Source organism: Aotus nancymaae, unplaced genomic scaffold, assembly GCF_030222135.1.
Source record: "Aotus nancymaae isolate 86718 unplaced genomic scaffold, 86718_ANA_hifiasm-v0.15.2.pri h1tg000019l, whole genome shotgun sequence".
Classification (NCBI taxonomy): Eukaryota; Metazoa; Chordata; class Mammalia; order Primates; family Aotidae; genus Aotus; species Aotus nancymaae.
Genome location: NW_026988431.1, coordinates 5,047,702 through 5,062,440, shown reverse-complemented (window position 1 = coordinate 5,062,440; position 14,739 = coordinate 5,047,702). Strand labels below are relative to the sequence as shown.

The following is a 14,739-nucleotide window of genomic DNA, read 5'->3' as shown; positions in this document are numbered from 1 at the left end:
TGATGGGTTCATGAGCAAACAGTCCTTGAGCCATGACTTGAAGAATTCAGCTGGATGAATTTTTAAAATTAATGAATATTCAACTGTTTTATTCGAAGGTTATGAGAAGAGTGAAAGAAAAAAAATTTTGAGGGAGTGTTCGTATCACTATGGACACCTCACGGTACTGAGTGAGAGCTGGGAGAAAGAGTGACAGCTAGAAGTCTAGTGAAAGAATCTGGGGGACTGCATCTTCCTCATAACCATAGTAAGGATTATGGATCCATCTGCTGTGATGGTTAATCTCCTCCCACCACTCAATTTCTCTTCTCTCCGGGTTGCTCTCATCTCCATCTTAATTCCAGGTTACATGTTTCTCAAGAGTTTTATTTTGGTGCATAGAGATGTGCAGCATGTCTAAGCACGGAGGGTTAAGCGCATGTTACTCTTGCCATTTGAAACTGGCCCTGGTATGGGCAGCATTGAGATTGGAGGGCTAATTGCCACCCCTAGTGTCTTCCACTGAGACCCACCTGGCTGCTGGTGTTTAACATTACCATCCAACAGTCTCCACCACCTCCACAGTTGCGAGATCACTCAGCTTCTTGGAATAGTTTGCTAGTTAAGAGCCAATTTACCCCTCTGTGGGCATCTAGTGGTCAAAGTGGATGATGGTCACTCTCAATTCATCATCCTAGGAAACAATGACTGTGCCAAGCCTTAGAAGTGCACTCATAAGAGTTTAAAGTATTCAGAAATCTGCTATCAAGAAGTTGATCCTTCTTCACACTTGCATGGGGGATGGCTAAGAAGATGATGTAAGAAAGGCGTAGAAGGTGAAAATTGACAAAAAAAGGAAGGTTTTAGAGAAGAGTAATTTCTTCTTTTATCCACCACTTAGAGAAAAATCATAAAAACAGCAATTTCCTTTTGAGGATAGAAACTGCTAATTGTACCAGAATCTCTGCATTCATGATTTTAAATATGTCTGAAATTCTGTTATGCTTCTTTATTTTTAAGAGAAGGAAGAGACAGATACGTTAATATCTTAATTCTGAAGAAAAATCAAACCGTTCTGGGAACACATTTGGATTCTTGCAATTGAAGAATTAAATGAAGTGAAATCCCTTCATCCTCCCTGTCATTGGTCCCTATACCTTCCTGGAATTTGCTGGTATTTCCAACTATAGGCTTAGTTCCCATCTTTAGTTTCAGAGCCAGTCCTCTTTGAAGGATGAAGCTCTTTTTTTGCCGTCCACTGTGGTGGGAGAAGAACATTAAGCCCCCTTTCCAAGCATACTGCCCTGAGAATGAGAGCCCTGAGGCTCACCAAAGAGAAACCCAAGACTCATTGAGGCAGAATCTCAGCATTTCTCACTGTCTTGCAATGACCCAGTTCTGATTATAGGATTCTATAGCATGAAGGTGCTTTGTTGGCTAGCCTCTGTAGAACTTTCCTTCTTTCCCATACCTGTCCTGAGTTCCACGGTAAAGACTGTGGTCTTCAGAGTCTCCTTATTGCTTTAGCCTGGCTTTACTCTTAACAGACCCCTTTTTGGCAAATGATCCAGACACTTCCTATAACTCAGCCACCTGTCTGGTCTTCTGAAGTTTAGTCATTTCCTCTGTTTTCAGGCACAGCCTGGTCCAACTTCTGGGACCCCTTGCAACATTATCTTAGACTAGAGGTTGCAAACTCACATAAAGACCTCTGCATGTAGAGGGTTGGGTAAAAATTGAGGTGGACTGGAAAGAGCATGTTTCATTTAAAGGCGGAAGCCACAGGTCATCTGTAGCTGATAGTTGCAATTTCAAGAGAGAAACATTGTCTGAATTTTGGTGTGAAATTTCCTGATTTGAAAATGTTCATGGCTGGGCATAGCAGCTCGCTCCTATAATCCCAGTACTTTGGGAGACCAAGGCAGGCAGATTACTTGAGCCCTGGAGTTCAAGATCAGCTGCTGCAACATAGTGAAAACCCGTATGTACAAAAAAACATAAAATTAGGAGGGTGTGGTGGGGCATGCCTGTAGTTCCAGCTACTTAGGAGGCTGAGATAGTAGAATTGTTTGAGCTTGGAAAGAGGAGGTTGCAGTAGCCATGATTATAACACTGCACTCCAGCCTGGGCAATAGGATGAGGCCCAGTCTCAAAAAAAAAAAAAAAAAAAAAAAAAAGCCGGGCATGGTGGCTTACACCTGTAATCCCAGCACTTTGGGAGGCCAAGGTGGTCAAGAGATAGAGACCGTGGTGAAATCCCATCTCTACTAAAAAAAAATACAAAAATTAGCTGGGTGTGGTGGTGCGCACCTGTGGTCCCAGTTACTTGGGAGGCTGAGGCAGGAGAATTGCTTGAACCCGGGAGGCGGAGGTTGCAGTGAGCCAAGATCGGGCCACTGCACTCCAGCCTGGCCGTTGGCAACAGAGCAAGACTCTGTCTCAAAAAGAAAGAAAGAAAGAGAGAAAGAGAAAGAAAGAAAGAAAGAAAGAAAGAAAGAAAGAAAGAAAATATTCACAACTAGTTCTTTCTTTTTTTTTTTAAATAATACCTGTGACAAATTAACTCCTTCTGCACCCTGACCTATGACACAGCTATATATGTGTGATTTCTATTTCAGACTATGTTCTTAAACTCTGGAATAACCCATGTGCCTATGCTTTTGTTTAGGCGGATAAACCTGCACTGTCAGTCCATGAGCCCAGGACATTGCCTCACTATCTATTTTAACCAAATAGATGATTGGTCTCCAGGACCATCCTGCTTCCTTTGTATTTCCCATTTTGTTTTGTGTTGGGTATCAACATATTTCCCAAGGAGCGTTTCCTCGGCAAACGTGATTTTTCCAACCCAGGAAATTATTATTAAACAACTCTAGTTTACTAAATACTGTGATGTTGGTTTAGGATATAAATATCAATAACTATAAGACATTGGCCTTTTTCTCTAGCTGTATGGAGGACACAACCTGAAGTGACCCTCCAATAAGTAATATCTTGGCATAATCTGCTCCCCTTGAGAATAGGCAAAACCTATGACTTGCTGCTAAGAAGTAGAATATAGCAAAAGTGATAGGATGTCAGTCTCTTAATTAGATTAAGTTAAATGGCAGAGATGGGGGAGTATCACACCCATGATTGCATTACGTTACAGAAGAGGCTGTTTTAGCAGACTGGAAAAGAAAATCTCCTACTGGCTTTGAAGAAACAAACTGTCAACCTGTGAACTTCCTACACAAAGAGCCATGTGGCAAGAAACTGTGGGCAGCCTTTAAGATTGCTAGTAAGAAGTTGAAGGCCCTAGTCATACAACTGCAAGGAAAGGAATTCTTCCAAAAACTTGAATGAGCCTCAAAGTAGACTTTATTGTGAGTTAAGCCTTCAGATGAGACTACAACCCTGGTCAATACTTTGAGTACAGCCTGTGAGATCTGGAGCAGAGGAACCACATAAGCTGTACCTGGACTTGTGTCCCAAGAAAACTCTGAGATAATAAGTGTCTGTTGTTTTAAAGCATTAAATATGTGGTAATTTGTTATGCAGCAATATAATATACAAGCAGTTTACAGCCTACCATGAGAAATGCAATAGTCTATATGATACATAAAACAAGGTGGAGAGACTTTTACTTGCTTGAATTCATTTTAGGGAAAGGATTGTGCTTGTTTGGGAAAAAAAAAAAAAAGTAGCGAGACTTTGTTGACTGAGCCCTAGGACTGCCCCCAAGGCTACTGTACAACCAAAAAGATGATGGTGTTTCTTATCGAGATAAAGATGTATGTTTATGGATATTCCAGAGATAATCAAGGTTTTGAGTGCTTCTTCCCTGGGCTCATGCCCCCTTGAAGTTTGCATCTCCCTCTTGCTTTGCTCTTCTCGGTATCACACAGGGAAGAGGGCTCTTTGAATCTGTTTCTTTCTGAATACCACTAAGAAGAGGCACTGGAAGGAGATTGGAGAGGAAGGGTGATACGGGAATGGAAAAAGTCAGGGACTGTCTTCTGGTCTTTCTCTATCTCTGGTGGCATCTGAGGCAGGAGACACGTTTCCTCCAAGGTTCCAGCTCCCAAGGGAATGACCTTTTGTAGTTTCTAGAACTTCACTGTAACATGTGGTAGCCACTAATACATATATAGTTATATGTAGCTATACAATGTAAAGTTAAATTTTTTTAATTTAGTTCTTCAATCACACTACTCACAGATCACTGGAGGCTACCACATTGGATGGTGCAGATACAGATCATTTACAACATTAGAAAAAGTTGTATTGGACAGTACTCTGCTAAGGAGTAATCTGGTCCATGGGCTCTGGTAACACTGCCTCCTCTCTGCCATTCTAGCCTGGTGGTGGGTGTGGTTGCTTGATGCTACTAATTGCTGTGTTATCTCACTGTCCTCTCTGTTATCATCATCTCTATCATCTGTGTAAACATTAAGAGTCCCTGTGTCCTAAATAACCAAGTCATTTCTTTCTTTGTCAAACTTTCATTGAGACATCAGAAGAGGAAAAGAATAGGATAATTAACATTCCTATATTAGCTACCTATTGTTATGTAACAAATTTCTCCCAGGTTAAAACAACAAACATTTTATAGTTTCTGTGACTCAAAAATCTGGGTAGCTTGGCCAGTCGCAATGGCTCATGCCTATAATCCCAGCACTTTGGGAAGCCTCAGGTCAGGAGTTTGAGACTAGCCTGGTCAACATGGAAAAACCCCATCTCCACTAAAAATACAAAAATTAGCCAGGTGTGGTAGCAAATGCCTGTAATCCTAGCAACTCAAGAGGTTGAGGCAGGAGAATTGCTTGAACCTAGGAGGTAGAGTTTGCAGTGAGCCAAGATTGTGCTACTGCACTCCAGCCTGAGTGACAGAGGGAGACTCCATCTTTAAAAAAAAAAAAAAAAAAAAAAAAATCTAGGTAGCTAGGTAGTTCTGCCACAAGATCTTTAATAATATAGCAGTCAAAATGTTAGCAAAAGTTGCAGTCTCATTTGAAGACTCAACTGGAGGAGGATTGCTTCCAAGATCACACATGTGGTTGTTTTCAGGCTTAAGTTCCTCACTGGCTGTTGGCTAGAACTTGCCATTTGGACTTCTCAATTGATTGTATGAGTGTTGTGTGGTATGGCACTGGATCACCCCAGATTAAGTAATCAAAAAGGGAAAGAAGGAGCAGGAAGACGGAGGCAGAGGTTAAAAAAGAAACCGATAGTGAGAAAATGTTTAAAGTGGAGGATGTCATCTTTTGTAATCTAAATTTAGAAGTAACATGCCATCGTTTTGACTGTATTTTATTGACTGTAGAGATCAATTCTGGTACAGCATAGAAGGCTACACAGAATGGGGATGCCAGGAGGCAGGAATCATTAGGGGCCATCCTGGAAACTCCCTGCCAGAGTCCTTTAGAGAGGTGAGTGGGTTTGATGTATAGGGAGATTCTTTAGCCTCTCCGTGACTTAAATTGGGAAGGGAAGAAAGAACACAGCAAAAGGGTAAAAGAATGTCCTGGTATAGAGGAATTTTGTGGGAAAACACCAAGATTTCTGTGATACTATGTCACTTTAGAACGGTATGCAGCATTCAGAAGACTATTTGATTACTATTTCCATTTAAATCTAGGACATGATAAAAAGTATAAAGATGTTACAGAATAGTACTTACTCTGGAAAATAATTTGAAATCATTAGCCCACTTTAAAATCAAGATTTGGGGCAAATGTCTTAACATTTAGAAGGAAAATTAAGAAAAAAACCTGGCTGGAGCCAAGTTTATCATAAACTTTTGGGTAGGCTGGTTCAGCTTTTGCTTTCCTGCTTGATGGTTTAGTAGTAGATGCTCAGTAAGCTTCCGGTTGCTGTTCGCTACATAAAAGTTTTCTGCAAGGAAAGACTTAGAAAGCACAAATCTTTATCTATCAGCTGACAGATGATGAAGTCAGGCACCTGTGTGGAAGAGTTAGGATGAAAGGAAAGAGCTCCTTCATTTCAACTCTAGCCTGTGGTAAGGAGAAGTGGTGGGTTGTTGAATGCCAGCTTGTTCCTTTCTGATGAATATAAACCTGAAGAAGGAAGTGACACTGATGCCCATGTCCTCAGTTGTAGCACATGCAGTTCTTGTCACTTCCTGAATGAAAGACATCCCATCTTCTCCACAGTCAGTTATGTTTATGGTTGTCTGAACACGGTCTGCCTGGAAAATGGCCCGGTTCAAGAAAATTGCCATTTTGAAGAAAAACTTACTATATACTATTCACAATAAAGAAGGGAATTTCTAAGAAGCATTTTTGTCTTCTTGAAAGAAGAAAGTGACAGAGAATGAGAATGAGAAAGAAAGGGAATTTAGGCTGAAGTAAGCCCAGGATGTAACTTTTTAAAAACATAATGAACTTTAGTGAATAACATTTTTTTAAAAAAAGAGAAAAATTAAAATCAAATACATTTTTATGTTTGAAAGTTTCAAGCTGTAAAAATAAACCCTGGAAGTAGATTTCCTGGAGTAAAGTACACTGTACATTAAATTAGCATAATTTAATGAGGATCAGCTTTAGTTCCTAGAAACTGCAACAGGTAGAAATTTTCATTTTATAACATATTTTAAAATTCCACTATCTCATATTCAAACTTTAGTTTTAGAAAAGAAAAACTAAACAAGGTATTACCAAGAAGAAAGCAATTTATTAAGGGGATCATGTATTGCTGTTGGGATTTGAGGAGGGTCTTACTTCAAATACTAAAAGTCGGAAAGAAGAATTTTTTTTTGTAGAACAAAATATATTGAAAGATGAGTTGAATTTTTGAGCCTGAAGCAGGGAGGTTATCTAGTATTATTATATTAATACTTCCCTTGGCTGTGGCTTAACTAGAATTTCAAGCAGAGCCCTTTCTTCCTTCCTCTTTTCCTTCCTCCCTCTAACCCTTTATCTCTTCTTCATTTCTTTTTTCTTGATCTCTTTCTAAACAGAAGGACTACTGTACATCATAGTGGGGAGGAAAAGTTAAAGAAAGACAACCAATCATAATACAAAAAAACTTCCTGGAACATAACTACAATATTGTTGTTTTACCTCTGCCTATAATTCACCAAGCACATGTCCTCAGTATTACTCAATATGCATCATTTGTTTTGCGCCTAAGAAACCACCTGTACTCAAGAGTCACAGTAGACTACAATACACTCGCTGAAAAAAAAAAGTTCCCAGACAACTAGGATCCAAAGAAACCTCTCTGATTCACTGATGAGAATTTATAAAAGTGAAATGAGAGACCTCAAATCACTTTACAGAGGGAGCAATGTGATAGAATTGCTAGACTGTGACTTTGGGACATTACAGGTGGGTCTTTATTGTGGGTACATTCTTAGCACCAAGAAGGATGCCTGAAACATAGTTGGATCTCACTAAATGTGTGTTGAATAAAATTATGGATGGTGCTTTGCTCCGTGTGTGTGGTTCACATGAGTAAAAGTTAATACATCCTTATATGTCCTTCCTTAGTTGTAATAAATTTTGTAAGTGGAGACTTGTCTTTCTGACTCCAAAGTTTAAATTCCTGGAAATCCCATAGTGGCAAAAGTAATGGCTGAGAAATGTCAAATTGAAAAGAAATCAAGTATCTGAGAGATCTGTACACAAAACCTATAATGATGAAATAAATTTAAGACATAAATAAATGGGAAAATATTCCATGTTCATGGATGGGAAAAATTAATATTATTAAAATGTCCATGCCACCCAAAGCAATATACAGATTTAACACAATCTCTATAAAAATTCCAATAACATTCCTTACAGAAATAGAAAAAAAGTCCTAAAGTGTGTATGGAACAAAAAAAAATTCAAAATTTCCAGAGCAATACTAAAAAAATAAAAATAATAAAAAAAGCAAAGTTGGAGACATCATGCTTCCAGATGTAAAACAGAGGACACAAACAGCTGGAAAAACATTCTGTGCTTATGATTACGAAGAATCAATATCATGAAAATGGCCATACTGCCCAAAGTAATTTATAGATTCAGTGGTATCCCCATAAAGCTACCTATGAACCTCTTCACAGAACTGGAAAAAACCACCTTAAACTTCATATGGAATCAAAAGAGAGCCCGCATAGCCAAGACAATCCTAAGGAAAAAGAACAAAGCTGGAGGCATCACACTACCTAACTTCAAATTATACTACAAGGCTACAGTAATCAAAACAGCATGGTACTGGTACCAAGAGAGAGATACAAACCAATGGAACAGAACACAGGCCTCAGAGGCAATGCCACACATCTACAACCACCTGATCTTTGACAAACCTGAGAAAAACAAGCAATGGGGAAAGGATTCCCTGTTTAATAAATGGTGTTGGGAAAACTGGCTAGCCATGTGCAGAAAGCAGAAACTGGACCCCTTCCTGACACCTTACAGTAAAATTAACTCCAGATGGATTAAAGACTTAAATGTAAGAACTAACACCATAAAAACCCTATAAGAAAACCTAGGCAAAACCATTCAGGACATAGGCATAGGCAAAGACTTCATGACTAAAACACCAAAAGCATTGGTAACAAAAGCCAAAATAGACAAATGGGATCTAATTAAACTCCAGAGCTTCTGCACAGCAAAAGAAACAATCATTAGAGTGAACTGGCAACCAACAGAATGTGAAAAACATTTTTACAATCTACCCATCTGACAAAGGGTTAATATCCAGAATCTGCAAAGAACTAAAACAGATTTACAAGAAAAAAAAAACAAAAACCTTCAAAAGTGAGCAAACAACATGAACAGATACTTTTCAAAAGAAGACATATGTGAGGCCAAAAAACATATGAAAAAATGCTCATCATCACTTGTCATTAGAGAAATGCAAATCAAAACCACATTGAGATACCATTTCACACCAGTTAGAATGGCTATCATTAAAAAATCTGGAGACAACAGATGCTGGAGAGGATGTGGAGAAATAGGAACACTTTTACACTGTTGGTGGGAGTGTAAATTAGTTCAACCATTGTGGAAGACAGTGTGGCCCTTCCTCAAGGACCTAGAAGTAGAAATTCCATTTGACCAGCAATCCCATTACTGGGTATATATCCAAAGGATTATAAATCATTTTATATAAAGACACATGCACACATGTGTTCATAGCGGCACTGTTAACAATAGCAAAGACCTGGAACCAACCCAAATGCCCATGGACGATAGACTGGACAAGGAAAATATGGCACATATACACCATGGAATACTATGCAGCCATAAAAAATGATGAGTTCCTGTCCTTTGTAGGGACATGGATGAGTCTGGAAACCATCATTCTCAGCAAACTGACACAAGAACAGAAAATCAAACACTGCATGTTCTCACTCATAGGCAGGTGTTGAACAGTGAGAACACATGGACACAGGGAGGGGAGCATCATACACTGGGGTCTGTTGAGGGGGACTAGGGGAGGGACAGCAGGGGGGTAAGGAAGTTGGGGAGGGATAACATGGGGAGGAATGCCAGATATAGGTGACGGGGGGATAGAGGCAGCAAACCACATTGCCATGTATGTATCTGTGCAACAATCCTGCATGTTCTTCACGTGTACCCTAGAACCTAAAGTGCAATTTTGTATATATATATATATATATATATATATAACTCTCTCTCTCTCTCTCAGAGAGAGAGAGAGAGTTATATTACAAAGCTATAGTAATCAAAACAGAATAATACTGGCATAGAAACAGAAACACAAACCAATGGAACAGAATGCAAGCCCAGAATAAGTCCAAACCACGTGGTCAAGTAATTTTTTCCAAGGACACCAAAAGGACACTAAGAAAAACAATAAATGGTGATGGGAAAACTGAATTTCCACATGCAAAAGAATGAAATTGGACTTTTATCTCATACCACACACAAAAATTAACTCAGAATGGGTAAAATACCTAAATTTAAGATCTGAAACTGTAAAACTCCTAGAAGGAAGCAGACAAGAAACTTACTAATGTTGATCTGGGATTGATTTTTTGGATATCACACCAAAAGGTCAGGCTACAAAAGCAAATATAAATAAGTAGGACGACATCAGACTAAAAAGCTTCTGCGTAGCAAAGGAAACAATGAAATGAAAAAGCAGTCCACAGACTTGAAAAACGTAACTGCAATCCACATCTCTGATAAGGGGTTAATCTCCAAGGTGGATAAGGAAGCATTACCACTCAATAGCAAAAAAAAACCCTATTAAAAATGGGCAAAAGACTCAAGAAGATTAAGTAAAATAAGATTGACACAGAAGTCAAAGAAAATATCATTTATTTGGGATACAAAGAATCAGAACTCAGGTACACTGAGTAAGGACAGCCCTGAATTGTGTCCTGTAAAGCAAGCATGGGTGAGGTATTTATTTTATGAGGGATTTTCATGAAAAAGTTGTTTTCAGAGGCAGTTTATTGGCTTGGCAGAAATCTTAAATTGCAAACTATCCTGATTGATTAGTTGATATACTCTCAGCTGAGAGATGCTGAAGGCCAGAGGGTACTGACTTTAGTTGTTATTCATTTATTACAAGCTTGTCCTGCAGCCTTGGGACCACATGTGGCCTAGGAAGCTTTGAATGTGGACCAACACAAATTTGTAATACAAATTTGTAAACTTTCTTGAAACATGATGAGATTTTCTGCAATTTTCTTTTAGCTCATTAGCTATCATTAGTGTATTTTATGTGTGGCCCAGGACAGTTCTTCTTCTTCCAGTGTAGGCCAGGAAAGCCAAAAGATTGGACACCCCAATCTATTGAGACATCCCATATTTTGACTTTTAGCAGATATGAGTTCAATCCTTCCACAATCTCCTGACACCACTTTAAAGCATTAGCCTTCATTTCTTTCACTTTCAAAAGAAGAGGTAAAAGTGGCCAACAGATATATGAAAAGGTGCTCACATTACTAATTAAGAAAATACAAGTTAAAGGCACCATGATATATCATCATTTACACCGTAAAGTTGACTATTAAAAAGACAAGAGATAACTAACGTTGACAAGGATGTCGAGAAAAAGGAAAGCTGGTGCACTGTTGCTGGAAATGTATATTGCTGCAGCCATTGTGGACAACAGTATGGAGGCTCCTTTAAAAAGTAAAAATAAAATGGCCTTATGATGCAGCAATCCCTGTTCTGGGTATATACCCAAAGGAGGTGAAATGACTACCTCAGAAAGACATCCACACACCATGTCTATTGCAGAATTATTCACGATAGACAAGATATGGAAACAACCCAAATGCTTTTGGATGGATGAATTTATAAAGAAAACGTGGCATTTGCATGAAACAGAATATTATTCAGCCTTTGAAAAGGGAGATCCTGCCATTTGCCACAACGTGGATGGACCTGGAGGACATTATTCTAAGTGAAATAAGCCAGGCACAGAAAGAAAACTATTGTGTGATCTCACTTATATGTAGAATTTGTAAAAGAGCTCAAATACACATACATAATGAAACAGTGGTTACCAAGGGCACGGGGATGGGAGTAGGGAGAGATGATAGGGAAATACAGGTCAAGGGGTACAAAATAGGAACAAATCTAGACATTTAATGTACAGCATGAAAACTATAGTTAATGAAATTACTTAGTATTAGGGAATTTTGTTAAATAGATTTTAGCTGTTCTTATCACAAAAACAATATGTGAGAAGATATATATGTTAATATGCTTCACTGTTGTAACTATTTTAGTGTCTATATGTATATCCTAACATGTAAATTCTAAATATTCAAATAAAACTTATTTAAAAATATATATATAGTTTTTGAGATGAAACCTTGCTCTGTCGCCAGGTTGGAATGCAGTGGTATGGTCTTGGCTCACTACAAACTCAGCCTCCCAGGTTCAAGTGATTCTCCAGCCTCAGCCTCCCAAGTAGCTGGGATTATAGAAGCCCGCTACAACACCCAGCTAATTTTTTGTATTTCAAGTAAAGACAGGGTTTCACCATGTTGACCAGGCTGATCTCGAACTCCTGACCTCATGATCTGCCCGCCTCGACCTCCCAAAGTGCTGGGATTACCGTGCCTGGCCAAGGTTTCCTTAAAGATATATTTTATCTCTTGTAAATGTGTTATAATAGCAACTATACTCCTCATCTTCATTCTGCAGCTCTTAATTACTTAGACAATTTTGTTATCTCTCTACCACCTGGTCTCAGTACCATGTTTATACACAGGTGTTTCATTAGTGAGGAGCACTCACCATTTAGAATGGACAGTGGCCTGACCTGGTCCAGGTGTTAATCTCTTAGTTGCTGAGTCCTGGCAAAGTGATGGGGAGTAGAGGGAGCTGAGGCATCAGCTATTTTACCATCACTACAGGCGTGCTTCAATGTCTTATTAGTAAGTATGACACAGCTTACACATGCCAGGTAAATATCTGTTCTGGCTCTGCCTACAGACATGGTTTACCTGATTGCCAAACATGGGCACCCTTCAATGTGTGTTCTTCCCCTTGTGTCTAGAATGGCTCCTAAATATTGAATGCCTTTCGGATTTCTTTGGAAATTTATAGGACAAAAGTTTTTTGCTAACCCTTTCTGTGTCCCACCTGTAGCCTCTCCTTGGCCTTTAAAATGTGAAATAATGTGGGTGTTGAGATTTGCCTGATATAAATTTATGCCGAGTATACACATCAGCAACGGTTGCACATAACACTGCTTCCCCCCGCCACTCCCAACAGGCATAAGGCCTTAGTTCTCAGTCCTAGGTTTCACTTCACCCCCTGCTTCTTTGTGCAATAGTTAGCAAGCATCTTCGGGGACTGGCTAAGCAAAGGTTCCAAAGATAAGATAAATTGAGCTGCAATGAACTTCTCCAGAATTTTGAAATTTAAAAAACCCTCAGAACAAAAACCAAGAACAAACTAGTTTAATTTTGGCAAACATTATACCTAATGTATGAAGTTCTTGTTTTGAATTACATGTGTCATGAGCAGCTTATACAATGTTTTTTAGCAATTATCAGTCCCTAAAAGTCTTAATATGACCCAGATTTAACCTCATATTTCCTCTTTTCTCTTTCCAAATTTTATTACCAAAATTTCTACACTGATTCTGACTTTTGAGTTACCTCCTTCTTTCTCTCTTAAGTCCTGCTTTTTTATTTTTTTCTAGTCATCCCAAACTGGAGTAATTGGCAAATCACTTGCACTGGAACCCAAATTCTTGTGGGTTTACTGAGAAAAGGTTATACAGAAGTAAAACCACATATACTTGAGTTTTGCATAAGGGGAACTCTAGGCCAGGGAAAGATTGCGGTTTTGTAGGAAGATCACTCTCACCCTCAAAAAGCCAAGGGCATCTTTTCTTTAAAGGAGTTCCACTTTGTTTATGTGGGAAATTGTCCAGGGCACAGCAAGTCTCTGGCAGGACTTTGCTGGCCTTTTGCTTTCTAACTGGCTGTTGTAAGCAAAAACAGTTCTCCAGAGTGTCTGTGTTTAGGTGACATGTGCAGCTGCAGTTTGCAGGGAGAGGAAAAGGGCAGGAAAGAAAAAAGAGGATATCCTAATTCTTTTCCCACCTAATGTTCTAAAATGTATGAGACTGGGTCCTTATAGCCAGGGTCATGAACCTAAATAAAGCACAGGGTAGCCAGCAGTGTTAGAATATCCACCCCATTTTCCTTAATTCAGTCTATAAAACAAGTATTCTGAAGTCTGTCCATGGATTTCGATTTCCTGCAGTCTGAGCTCTGCTGAGAGAGACGTGGTGGAGCTCATTCCTCTCTATGGTGTCTTCAGCACCCTATAAATCAGCAGCTGGTCCACAATATGTGCCTTTATCCCCCATGGCCAAATCTCGACTGGCTGCTTAAGGATACATTTTTGGGTCTTTGAGATGAGAAACTTCACAGCAGATGAGTTCGTTTTAAGGATCCTGTGGGTGTAAAATATATTAGGATTTGAATTACAATGTAATGGAGGTTCAGAACCTGGACTCTGTAGTCTGACTGCCTGGTTTCACATTTCAGTACTTACTAGCTGTGTGACCATGGCTACATTTTTGTTTGTTTGTTTGGTTTTGTTTTTTGAGGCAGAGTCTCTGTCACCCAGGCTGGAGCACAGTAGAGCAGTCAAGGCTCACAGCAGCCTCAAACTCCCAGACTCAAGCGATCATCTCCCGCCTCAGCCACATGAGTAGCTGGGACTACAGGCGTGCACCAGCATGTTAGGCTAATGTTTGTATTTTTCATAGAGATGGGGTTTTACCATGTTGCCTAGGCTGGTCTCAAACTCTTGGGCTCAAGCAATTGGCCTACCTCAGCCTCTCAAAGTGCTGGGATTACAGGTGTGAACCATCATGGCCAGTTTTTTAAAAAAACTTCCCAACCCTCTAGTTCCTCTTCTACAAAATGGTAATAGTAATAGTACCTATTCATGGGTTTTGTGAGCTTTAAAACATGATTGCTCCAAAGCCCTGAGAACAGTGCTTGACAGTAATAAACAGTAAGTTTAAGTGCTCTTGTGCTTGTGGTGGTGCATAATATTGCTGTTGTTATTATTATTCTGTTGGAGGTAACATAGATTAGGTTGTCTACGAGTTGAGCCTAAGAGAGGAATTCTGGCCCAGGTATTTATTGAGGAATTACTTTCCAGTGTAAACCTGTAAGGAGTGAGAGAATTAACATAGGACAAGGAAGAAGCTAGGCAAAGATGTAGTTTTAGCAGAGGCCTAACTTCAGCCTGATCCCATGGGGAAATCTTGGGTAAGAATTACAGCAAAAGTTGTCCCACTGTGAGACAA

General features: G+C 39.3%; 1 protein-coding gene across 4 annotated transcripts in view; it reads left to right on the top strand.

Annotated features, from left to right (window-relative positions):
* RBMS3 (RNA binding motif single stranded interacting protein 3) overlaps positions 1 to 14,739 on the top strand; it is a 1,161,208-nt gene that overhangs the window by 75,175 nt on the left and 1,071,294 nt on the right. The gene's annotated exons all lie outside the window — the stretch shown is intronic.